Source organism: Coloeus monedula, assembly GCF_965178545.1.
Source record: "Coloeus monedula genome assembly, chromosome: 9".
NCBI classification, from domain to species: Eukaryota; Metazoa; Chordata; class Aves; order Passeriformes; family Corvidae; genus Coloeus; species Coloeus monedula.
This window is the reverse complement of record NC_138789.1, coordinates 1168874-1181468: the sequence shown is the minus strand read 5'-3', so window position 1 is coordinate 1181468 and position 12595 is coordinate 1168874. Positions and strand designations below refer to the sequence as shown.

The following is a 12595-nucleotide window of genomic DNA, read 5'->3' as shown; positions in this document are numbered from 1 at the left end:
ATACACATGCAGCTCTCCTCAAATGCCTGGCTTTCACCTATTCTGAGCAAACCCCCAGCCCTAATTTAACTAGAGCCTGTGGGTTAAAATGACATCCCCAAGCAGATCAACTAATGGGGCTGGTTTACACGAAGGGAATTTCATGCATGTGCTTATATTACTGCTCATTTATGCCTTCACAAATCCCCTGAGCACTACTGGTGGAGAAGACCCCCAGCCAGAACAGCTGAACTGGTGAGCATGAAACTTGGGAGTCTCTGATTTCCAGCACATCTTTATTTATAAAATATGTCTATTTTTGCTCCTGTCATGCCCGCAAAACCAGCCTTCCTATTTTAGTCATCCCTGCTCTTTATTATTGTTTATGTTGCCCTGAACTCCACGAATAAAGGCTGGAGAAAGGGTTTTGTCTTCTGCTGCCATGTGAGTTTCAGAAACCACACTAGCCAGTCCTTCCAGACCTTGCTGTTAGGATGGCTTCATCACACTTGCAGATACAACCAGTCCTCACTTGATGGGAACCAGTTGCTGGTGTCTTGTGCCGCTCCTGCGTCAGTGTCATCCTAGCTTTTTAAAACTCCGCTTTTGGCAGAAGCTTAGCAGCCACATCCTTCCCTCACAACACGCCAGCTCCTCTCCTGCTTCCCAAAGAGGCTTCCTCCCCCTTTCCCCCCGTGTCCACTTGTGTGAGTTTCCTGCAGCAGGGAAAGAGCCCGGGCTCATGTGAGGGATGGGGATGTCTCTGGGAGGCTGGCAGCACAAAGGGGGCTGTGGGGAGAGCAGGAGGGAAAAACCTCGAGGAGTTTATTGGATCGTGGCCACTAAAGCATAAGCTGGGAGAATATGTACATTTTATATTACGAGGAGCAGTGGGAATGAGCAGGGGTAGAGAGCATGTAGGAGGGGAAAACTGCTTTTCCTCCTGCTTTACGGCATTATTATGGCAATTTATGCAGATGTCTGCTCTGGAAGGAGTATCCCGCACACCCTCAACTCCTAGAACTTTGGAAACCACGCTGCAGAACATGTTTTAGGGTGGGAAGGAGCAAGGAAATATTACTGGGTGTCCCAGCTGTGCCGCTTCTGTGCAGAAACACCCCTGTCACAGTGGTGGAGGGTCAAATCCTCACCAGATTTCATCCTGGTTTAACTCTTCCTGATTATAGGGGTAGTTTTAAAATCCCTTTTGCCCAAAGAATTAAGGCAGACACCATTAAACTCACTGGATCTTTCTTCCCCCTGATCCTGTCTCTTACCTTCTACAACCTCAGGAAGTGCCGAACTCACTGGTCTGTTTTAAACAAAACAAACAGAGGGATACAGGTCCAAGAGCTAATCCTGGGGAACCCCTGCAGGAATAATGAAAAATGGCAGCAAGGTAAGGCAGCGAGATCCTACAAGCCTCTTCACTGAGGGTGTCCCCCCTCTGCCAGATATCAGGTATGAATCTGTAGGAAACCGGACCACACCAGTTCTGCCAATCACGAAAACAACCTAACATTTGGAAGAAGGAGGTTTCTTCGTTTTCCAGCTCAGCTTGGAAATCACAGCAGGGTGCATGTGCCCACCATGGAAGAACTCATCCTGTTCTCTCCCAACCAGGTAGAGAATGACCCAGTTGTAGGGCAGGATTCAGGTCAAGCTCTCAGTCAAGCATGAGACAGAAGCTCACAGAAATGAGGTTTCATCAATTAATCATGGGGCTGGCAGGACTTTTTTCTTCCTTTGAAATAGTTAATGCAGCTTCCATCGCAGACAACTATATGGTGTGAGGGTACTCCAACTCACTTGGATCAGAAGGGCACTGTTCACTGCCACTTTGCAAGTCCTCAGCTCCCAAGAGGAGCTTTCCGGAACTCCTAAGACAAACCTTCAGGTTCAGGCAATGGATGGGGAACTGCCCAGCTGCAGAGCTCAGAGAGTTACAGTCCTTCCTTTCTAAGTGAAGTTGCTGTTCTTCAGCCACAACTTGCAGTGTGAACCCTTATTCTGCTCTGCTGCAAAGCAAAACAAGATGACATGAGTGTGGTTGGAAGGTGTGGGAGCTGTATCTACTTTGAAGCAGCTTTATGGCTGCACAACTGCTACAGGTGCACACTAAATCAACTGCTCTTTCAATGAAGAAAAAATTGTCAGTGCCTTTATACTAATGGAGAAATTGTGTGCAGAGGCGAGGCCTTGGACACTGCCTGGGCTAATGGAGATAATCACTGGATCTGAGAGCTTGGGTGAACCCACCCAGGTCTAATTGATCATGGGCAGGCACAGACTCAGACCAAGAGGTTACAGGGATGGAACCCAGCGTAAGCTGAACCCCTTTGCCCACCTTCCCTTTTGAAAATTCGAGTCACAGTGCCATGATTTAAAAGACACTGCAGGATGCATGCTTTATTCACAGCTATTCTATTCTACACTTTTAAAGAACACGTACCTTAAGCACTGGGAAAATCACGAGAATACAAAAGGGAAATAGAAAATTAAAACATGGTGTACTCAGGGAGGTCAGTAAATAGGCATTCAGGACAAACCAGCCCGCAAATCCCCTAAATGAAATGCATTTAATCAAGCCAGTTGTCCTCCTTTCCCTGCAGCATATCTCTTCATGTACCTGCGAGAAACAGCCTGTGTGAGTGCATGAAAGATTTATCAGTCTCGGTCAGGCGTGCGAGCGCAGGTCTGAGCCTGGGCAACCCCACGGCAGCCGCGGTTTGAGCCTCAACCCATCACCCTGGCGTTCCTGCGGCCTTACTGGGAGAAAGGGCCGCTGTGAGCGGCGTGCGGCTGCGGCCCCAGCGGGATTATCCCCTGATTTGTATTCCTCTGGAATGCCTCTCCCGAGCCGCGACTCCCCTTCCCGCCGCTCTCCCGGCGGGGCTGAGGGGAGGAACCATCTCGAAGCCCCTCCGGGGCCGCCTCACGAAGCCCCGCGCAGCGAGGCGGTGCCGGGGGCAGCCGGGGGCCGGGGAAAGGGCCGCCGGCGGCTCTGAGGGCAGCGGGGGCAGAGCCTCCCGCCATCGCCCGCCTCCCCCTCAGGCCAGCGGCGGGCAGGGGCGGGGCGCTGGGGCCCCTCCCGCGCTGACGCGGAGGGCGGGGAGGGGGCGGGCCGGGGGAGGGAGGATGGAGCCGCACTGAGGCGAAGCGGGGCTGGGGCGCAGCGCGGGCGGCGGCGCCTCCTCCTCCTCGTCCCCACGGCAGCATGGAGGCGGCCGCGGGAGCGGCGGCAGAGCCGGCGGCATGGGCGGCAGAGCCCTTCGCGGAGCCGGAGCCGGAGGCGGGCTCGGAGGAGCTGGAGACGAGCGGCGCGCTGGACCGCGTCCTGAGGGAGTCGGTCTGCCAGCAGCAGGGCTGGGTCCGCGTCTACGGTGAGGGGCGCCGGGGCGGGGAGCGGCGGAAAACTTCCCGGCCCCAACTTCTTTCTCCCTTTCTTTTTCTCGCTGCGGCCGAAGCTCCCAATTCCCCGCGGCTCCTTGCCTCCCCCCTCCCCGCCCCGTTCCCGGAGCCCCGGGCTCACCCCGCGCCACGCCTTCCCTCTCCCGAGGTGCGGGATGCTCCGGTGTTGGGATCCGCGTCCGAAGCTTTTGTGTGCCCGCAGTCCCAGGATGTGCGCCCGGGATGCGGGTGCCGGCAGGGCTGAGCGCTCGCGGATCTAATTAGTATTAATGAGCTACTAAAGGCCTGGGAGGTGCTGATACGGTGGGTCCCGTGGCCCCAGACTTACTGGTCTGTGTTAGATTGGCACCTTTATAATTTATGAAAAGGATGTTAAAATCTACAGGACGCGGGGTTGTTTCCCCTTCTTTGTCAAACTCTCCCTGGTATGTAACCTTTTAAAATTAGCTTGATTTATGTGGCCGGGGCTCTGGTTTGTTTAGGCTCCCAGCTGAAGTGCAGTCGGATTTAATCTCTCGATCAGCACCTAAATAGTGGAAATTCTGTTTTATCTTTTCCTTGTCTCTGCCTCTTGTTTGTCTTGGTAATCTGATGATAATTACTCCCACGTTTCAGAGTGAAGAGCGCTGCAGGCATTATTTTGTTTTCCCTCCTGTAACAAATTTGATGGTCCAGCCTTGAAAAGGCACCAGTTGTGGTGTGTGCACATGTTACCTTTGTCTGATATTGTTATTGTTGCCCTGTCCCTGGAAGTGTCCAAGGCCAGGTTGGACAGGGCTTGGAGCAGCCTGGGCTAGTGGAAGGCCTCCCTGCCCATGGCAGGGAGGTTGGAACAAAACTGTCTTAAGGTCCCTTCCAACCCAAACCATTCCATGTTTCTATGACTATGCAAACCCTTTAAAAACACTTTTTTTTATCGGTACTTTTTAACATCTCTTTCACTGCTGATTGTCCCTTCTGTCTTCCTCCCCTGTCCTGAATCCCAAGGAGATTCTCCAGGTTCTTCCTGAGCTGTAAAACTAGAAGCAAATGTTCTCTGTTACTGGTGTCATTGATCTGTTTCTTGGTTGTGTTATTCCTGAAACACAACGATGACATGAGTAAGTTATCTGCAAGAACTCTGCTGCATTTCTTGTCTGATGGCAGGTAATTATTGTGAGTGCCACCAGCCTGAGCCTCCACACATATCAAATGAGGAAGATCAGGCTGCAGGTTTTCTGGAGAGCATGGTCTGTTCAAAGACCTTTGTGTTTATTTTGGAAGCTTGAAAAGCTGGTGCAGTGGGATGAGGTTGTCTGTCTGCTTTCTGTCTGGTGCATCAATGAGCAAAGTTATACTTAGCACAATTAATTGTAATAGAAGTTTGGGATTTTTAGTAGTTTCCACTGTGTTTAGCTTGCTGCTTCTTGCCTAGCTTCCTTTTGTTAATCCCAGCCTAAAGCTGAGACTATAAAATGCAGCCTTATGCAAAAACATCTCTCTGCTGTTGTCAAGAAGAGCTCCTTCAGATTGTTTGTTGAGAATACTTTCTAAAGGTAAAATGAGAATGTACTTAAGAAGAGGATGTCTGGCACCAGCCTATCTGATCGTTACCCAAGGCTGTATCTCCCATGAGTGGAAGCAGGAATGTGGTTTCAAAATTAGCCACAGTGAGGAACATTGCTTGTTGATAAAGTCATATGTTGTGATGTGCTTGTAGTTTGACACTAACGTGTAGATAAATGGGAAAAAATTCCCTGTGACAGGGCCCAGCTAGCTCACAGGCTATAAAAATCAGCATACACTTCAAGCACGTAAAAATACATCTTGTAGCCCAAGGACAATAACTAATTATTACTAGTCTGTGTTTAAAAACAACTCGTTATCCCTCTCCCTCATAAAGAATCTGATGTGGTAGTGTCTTCTCTCCTTCCCTGAGAAATTGCAATCGGATTAGCTAGTATTTGTTTGTTTCCTCCTGCTTATTAGCCTTTTTCTTTCTTGCATGAGCACATCTGGAGAAGTTTGCAGACAATGAATCAAGCTGAAACTGTGCCATGTTTGTGCACAGCTAAATATGGGTTACAAACCTCTGAGTGACAAGTGTTATTCATAGGATTAAAAGTAAAGCCTTGCACAGTTGTTTGAGGAACCACAGCAGCATAGCGAAAGAAAACAGGAGCAGAAAGCTTAGCCTTATTGTCTGTATTGTCTGATAAACAATGAGAACACTAACACTAATTATTTCACCATGAATGGCTGGGGGAGGGAAGGAATATCGAACACATGAAAAGTGGAGAAGCATTTTCTGGCATGGCAAGAAATACAGCTTTTGATGTCACTGCATTTCTTTTCCACGTGTGTCTGCGAACGTGAACCACTGTGTGGGGGAGTTGTTCCAGATGAAAGGTGACTGTCTGAAAAGTGCCCCTAGTAGTGGAAACATGTATTTTAAAGGAAAAGAGCTCAGCAGCCACTTAAAGACAGACAGCTGTTTATTTCTGTGCATCTCTGCTTGGTGTTGGTGTGCCATCCACTTTGTCCAAAGGGGTAATTACTGCCACGAGGGGAGCTGGTCTGGTTGCAGAGCCTGTAAAACTTCATCTATTAGCACAGAGAAAAGAATTTAGCAGTAAAGTCCCATCCTTGCTGGTCTCTGCGGCTTGCCAGCAGTATGACAGTGATGCGAATACAGTAGGACTTTACAATGTCTGGGATGTGATTTCAGTGTGACACTGAGGTCTTGTCTGACTTCACTACGAGATCTGTAAATCACAGTCTGGCTATTTTTGCATTTCCTGCCTTAGCTGCACTAGTTCCAAGGGTGGCTGTTTCATTCTGTGTTCTGGAGGTTCATCAGATTCTGCTTAAGGGAATTAGCCAGGACATTATCATGGAAATACAGTTTCCTCACCCAAGGACAGAGTTTGAAATAGAATTAGTTTCCTCTAACCTGATGTTTGAATAGTGGACAGGAGCAGCAGATTTGCTTGTCAGAGTGATAGGTTTAATTGCTCGTGAAACACAAATCATGTGAGTGCTGTTAGATGATGTTTCCAAGAACTGGTTTTGACACATAACTAATGTTTCTGTAAAATATGTATCGACATGTGTTCTGGGTGACGGCTTCCATTCAGACTCCTGGCATGTGTGCAAGGGATAGGAGAGGGGAGGTGTCTTGCCTGGATTAATGCTATGATTTTTTTTTTTTCTCTGTAAAGCTGATAACTGACTTTCGAAAGCATCCACCCATGTTTCAAGGTCTTTTTCTCTGCTCTTTGAAACAGGTTTTGTGAGGAGGAGGCAGGGCAATAACTGAATAGATAGCATTTTCAGTGCTAACTGTGAAAACAGAGCAATTACATTGCCTGGTGTGGCTGACTGAACATCCATGGATTTTGCAGGAATGAATTCTAAAGCCAGCATCACAGCATTGGTGTTAAATGTTGCATGTGATGGGGGCAGAATCGGTTTTTGCCTGATGTACAGTCTGTGTCTAAACAGGTTGCAAACTTCTGTGACGGGGTTGTCAGATTCATTGATAATGTGTCTGCTCTAAGCTCGCTGCAAATGCTCCTGTGCTAAAATTGCAAAAGAAGAGTTGCTGAGATATGTAAAAAATAGCACAGGGAAGAGTCTGTTCTTGAATGCTCATCCTGCAAACAGACATCGTTGCTCTGGGGCCTTATCTGGACTGGGAAATGTCTTTCTCTTTTAGCAGCAGTGCTAAAAGACGATGGTAGTTGTACAAACTCGCGTGCAGATAGGATGTGGACTCTTTCATCACCTCGGCCTCTAATCCTGCGGGCTGTCTGGAGGCATTCCTCACTGCTGCAATGACCCTGCTCGCCCCCCTTTCTCCTGGCAGAAGGAGAAGGCTCTTCAAGCACAGGCTAGAAGGGCTCCGTGCCTTTCCATGGATATCGATCTGCAGACAGAGCTGCACTGGCTCCCACTCCAGAAAAAGCCCTAGACCCTGTGCAACCAGACAGAAACATCTCTTGGCTGCCTCAAACCTGAGTTCCAGGCTTTGAAGTATTGGCCTTCAGAAAATACCAGGCTCGAGCTCAGGACTGAAGCCACGGTAATGTACGTAATGTCACGCAGAGATTAAAAAATAGCTGTGGCTTGGGCACTGAGCAGAAGCATCCCCTAATCATGTGAAATGCAGTTCAAAAGCCCCATTTCTGTGAGTTATCCATCCCAGCAGTTCATTATCTGCCTTGCTCAACTCTTTTGTATCAATGATCTCAACTCTGTTCTGAGGGATTTCTGGTTCTTTACAGCCTGCCTCGCTATGACTTTGCAAGTAGCTTTATATCTACCTTTTCTTTTTATATTCTTGTTTTATTCCACTGTTTGCAGTCATAGCTGAAAATGCAAAGATTATCCGTTTCCAAACCATCTTGCTCTGGATGAGTACCAACAGGCTTTGGGAACAAGCAACATCTTGCTGTCAGCAGATCCTTTCCTTCCAGCCCTGCTCGTGCTGCTGGCCGGCTTTTTCCCAAGCTGTGCACGCCGGGGTGGGGACTGTGAGCCGCGACCCTCCCTGCCCAGGGTCCCGCCTGCCCCCCGGCCTCCACCCGAGCCCGAGGAGGTCCCACCAGGTGGCGGCATCTTCATTGCGGTGCTGCAGGACCTGCCGAGGATGCCCGAAACACGCGGGGGGATCCCGTCCTCTCCGCTCCCAAACCTTAGCGCTCATCTCCACCAGCTCGCTTACAAAGTACTCCGGAGGCCATCTGACAAGGGGGAGGTGGGAGCGGTGTCGTTAATGTAAAAACCAAAAAAAGCCTCGCAGCCAGGCAGTCTGGGTGGTGAGGTGGCTGTTAGCGAGGGTCTTCTCCTCCTCGAGACGCGTGCAGATAGCTGGGCTGGGGGCTGTGTACTGCTGCCTTTCTGAGTGTGTATGGAGCTGCAGTTCCGTGCAGGAGAACATTTGCTCTGAGGAAAGACTTAGTGGGAGATAAGGGGAAGGTGTGGCTGAGACCCTTGGAAAGCTGAAAGGCAGCTGGAGAGCTGCACGGTGCCTTGTGCAGCCAGTCTTGTGTTGGAAAGGAGGGAAGGTCAGTGTTCACGAGCGTTTCTGCCCCTTCTGATCAAGAGGTTTATTTTTAACTTGCCCAGAAAGCTGGTGCAAAAGCAGGCTTGGAAGATAAACCTTGTTGGGCCGGGAAATGTCATTTCCTGAGTATTTGGACAATGCCTGTTGTGGTGATATTTGACCTTATTGTAGCCTTCAGGTACGGAATGAGGGACAGACATTGAATACCGTTTGTTAGTTTTGTTGAGCTGATAAGTAACAATGATTTTTAGTTGGAGCTCCATTGAAAAAGGCAGAGTTTAATCAAAACCAAGGTTTTAAGTGACTGCATTTGCTAGAGATGAAAAACAGTCGAGTGTGCTGTGGGCAGAGACGCTGCTTTCCCTTGTCAGCCAGCAGCAGGGAATATCGAAAGATGAGTGAAAGTGCTCTAACAGGTGATCTGCTCATGCCTGCTCTATGACAACTCCTCCAATAGCCCCTTTTCGGCTCCGGAGAATTCTTCCAAGCCTGCAGGGGGTGAATTATAGATCCTCTGTGCTCATTTTCCCGTGCATTGGCAGAGGTGACTTGGAGTGGAGCTGAGGGCTGGGCACAGCCTGTTTTCTCCTTGGTTGCTTTACTCCAAAATCTTACTGCAGAATCAGCCCTTTGACATTAAAACTGTTTGCCTTTCCTCTTTTTAAAGAACATTGATAGGAATTTATGCATAAATGAAGGTTTAAATTTTTTTTTTTTAGGAGTTTTTAGCTGGACTCCTTCAGCTGGCTGTGTTGTTGCAAATGTTGCCTAGGTTACTAATTTATTAAGTCACTTAAATATTTGGAGGCATCAACAATACTAGAGTATGCAGGGGAAAATGAGGATTACATTATTTTGAAACACTGGTTTCCTGACTCCTGTATTTCAGTCACACAATTTATCTCTGGCTGAACATTTTCATGTGGTGCTGTTTCCTATTTTTAAACAATAGGGGAAAAAAAAGGGAAGATAAGAAGAGCATAACTGTGCCCTGTTGACTTATTATGAGATCACGGATTCCTTTTAACTGATATTTATAGATTTTTATAAAAAATAGCTCAGACTTCAGTGTTTTCTGACATATATGCCTCTTTAGCCTCAGGGTCAGAAGTTAAGCTGTCATCTGAATTCTTTCGAAATCCTCTCTGAAGACACATAGTAATCTTGGAAATACAAATTGTATCTGCAAGGAAAGTAACCAAGTGAAAAGAAATATTGCTTCATTTCGGTTTGTAAAATTCTCACAAAGCCCTTTGTGTGTTTTGACACCCTCGTATCACTTACAAAAGTGATCAGGAGGCAACAGCATTTGTTAATTCTCTTTAATAGGGTTTCAAAAGGTCACAAAACTGTAGAAAGGCTCTTCTCCAAAAGTCGGGATTATTTTTAATTGTAAAGCAAATTGGAGCAGTGCAAGTAATGAGCTCTTGGAGGTGGAGGGGTCTTTGCACTTAAGTAAATGTAAAACCGAGTCCTAGATTTAGATCCTTTATTATCTAAAGGGATTTTTTTTTTTTTCCGGCTGGGAATACCCCATTAGAAATTAGCTCTTACACTGCAAGCACTGGCAGGCACTTAGTTAAACACATTAATTCTGCAAGCTGTGGGAAAAGGACACCCATTTCAGCAGATGTGCGATGCGCCTGGTGTAGATTTGCATAAGAATGCATATGCTTCTCTGTGAGTTTCTGGCTTGATTAAAACTTGCCGGCACCTTTTCTCTTCCTCTAGCGCTGTGTCTGCATTCTTGGATATTAATGGTTTAATTGAAAATACCCCGTTTTGTTCTGTCTTAAACTAATTCGTTGTATTTACACAGTACTGCGCTGTAGATGCGCTTGGTGCCATATAGACAGAGGCTGCTTTGCTTGTCTTTTGGAATTTGTAGCCAGGACCAGAGAATAAAGGATACAGCAAACATGAAAAATGGCAAATGTGTTTGAAAGTGGATGGAGGATTACACGGTGGAGTATCAGGAGCTGGGAGGGGACTGTGTGCATTCAGTCCTGGCTTCCAAGGAGGTGTGGGAATGGAAATTGGTACTGTGGTGAGAAGAAGAGAAGTGTTGAGGAATCTGTGACTAAAAGTGATCTCAGACTTAATCCGTCCCAGTGTTAGGCTTTCACAGTAACAGTCCAAGAGATGCAGCAGAACCTCTTCACCTCGGTCCTGTTCTCAATCTGGATGGCACGGAAATTCCTGCAGGTAGACCGTAGATACTGTAGCGTTCAGTCTGAGAAAACTTTCTTAACTCTGCTGGCAGGGAATTGAAGCAGGGTACTGGGAGGCAGGACATGGAAAAAGAGGAAGATTACTTGGATTTTGACGTGAAATTTCCAACAAGGAGACAAAACTTTCCAGGAATAAGCATTTTGTGTCCATTGTATCCATGTGTAACAAATATTGGATGCCCACTACCACCTTCTAGGGCTGCAGAAGGAGCTGTTTTGTGACAGGACTGCTTTTAGGGCCTTCTTGGCATGAAGGAGTCAAAGACAATTTAGTGATATTCCAGACAAGGCTTAATGCTCAAGGAATGCAGGTCTGGAGCCATGCTGCCCCGGGTCTCCTGCTGGCAATGGCTTTGTGGAAGCCTGGTAGCCAGCAGAGCGCTTTGGGGTTGGCCAGCACCTGAGGGAGCATCATATCTTGCCAGCTGAGTTAGCATTGCCTGCATGCAGCCCCTCTAGCTTTGTACTTTCCTCAGCTGCAAGGTGTTCTGTGCTGTGGGAGTGAGAAGGAAAGGGAGGAAACGCTCTTAAAGCAGCGGCGTCTGTGGGACAGGTACCAGATGGCAGTGGGCCAAACTGCACCACCAGCAGCTTCCTGCTCTCCTGAGAGAGCACTGGTGTTCCCCAGCTCTGGAATAACAGTCTTTAGGGCTAGGCTGAGTAGCTTGGAAAGCCTGGAAATTTATGACACATTGGCTTTTTGGGAGATCCCTCACGGAAGAACTTGAAGTTATGGCATGGAATATAACAACATAACTACACTTCTCTTCTTGGGATACACACCATCCTTTGCCAGGAAGGGCTTTGAGGAAATGCAGGTGGGTTTGGCACTTCTGGGGGGATTTCTACTCCATGTTTGATACTTGCATGACAGAGTTAAAGGCCTGCTTGCTTTCTTCAGGATCTCATTACTTGAGTCAGTGGATTGGCTTGAGATAAGTGGAGGTAATTCACACCCTCATTTAGCTGACTCTTTAGTGCACTGATACTGGCCTCAACAAGATAGGGGACAGATGCTGCACTACTCAGCACAGCGTGTGCTGTGAGGGTTCCAGGAAAATCTGTGCAAACCAGCAGTGGCTGGGAGGGCTGAATGCAGTCCTTGAATCTCACTTAGAAATTAAATGATCGCTTTGCTTCAGTTTTCTGTTCCATTTTGTCCTGACAAATGGTGACTGCTTTATTAACAATTCCATCAGGGTTAAAGGAGGAAGGATCAGTTTCACTTACTTGCACCATTCATTGCCTTGCTGTGTGAGTGCATCCAAAGCATTAACGGCTTTATTTGAGAGGGCTGCTCTGAGCTGAGAAGGTGAGGAAATGAGGCACAAATAGGTCAGATAACTTGTTCAAGGACATACGAGAAACTTGGCAACAGAAGCCAGATCTCCTGAGACGCCTACAGTGCTTTGCTTGCATGCCTTGGGTTGCACTGCTTTGTGTTTGGGGTGCCTCTAAGCCTGCTGTTTTACCTGGATGCTATGTAACTATTAATAATCTTCTCAAATACCCCATTAGCTGTCAGATCTGTAGGTCAGCAGGGCAAGATGCTCTCAGAGCGGGGGGACTTCTATTCAGGTGATGACATCTGCTTTCTCCTTCTATTCCTTCTTTTTTTTTTTTTACTCCCCAAAAAGCCAAAGGTAAAGTTTTGTTGACCTTCAAGATGGAATAAACTTGTCTCGTTACAGTGATAGCAGGCTGGACCACTGGTATGAAGATGTTTGGATAGCCAGCTTAGCTCATTAGCTTTTTTTCATTTTTGAGCAGGGCTGGGTGGTGCCTAAATCATTAATTTTGGGTAGGTAACTCTTCACTGCTGACTGGGGGAGGAAAATAGAGCACAGATCAAAACTGGAAAACCAAAGAACAGTGATTAAACTGCTTGGAGCTCCAACATCCTTCCCGTGGCGTATGAGACCCGGTG

The 12595-nt window shown here is 47.6% G+C and overlaps 1 protein-coding gene across 1 annotated transcript in view; it reads left to right on the top strand.

Annotated features, from left to right (window-relative positions):
• Positions 1–3270: 3270 nt before the first annotated feature.
• The window catches only part of RASAL2 (RAS protein activator like 2), a gene marked incomplete at its 5' end in the record, with an annotated part of 164192 nt that continues 154867 nt past the window's right edge, over positions 3271–12595 (top strand). The window contains one exon of the mRNA XM_082287500.1: positions 3271–3362. The remainder of the gene's footprint in view (positions 3363–12595) is intronic.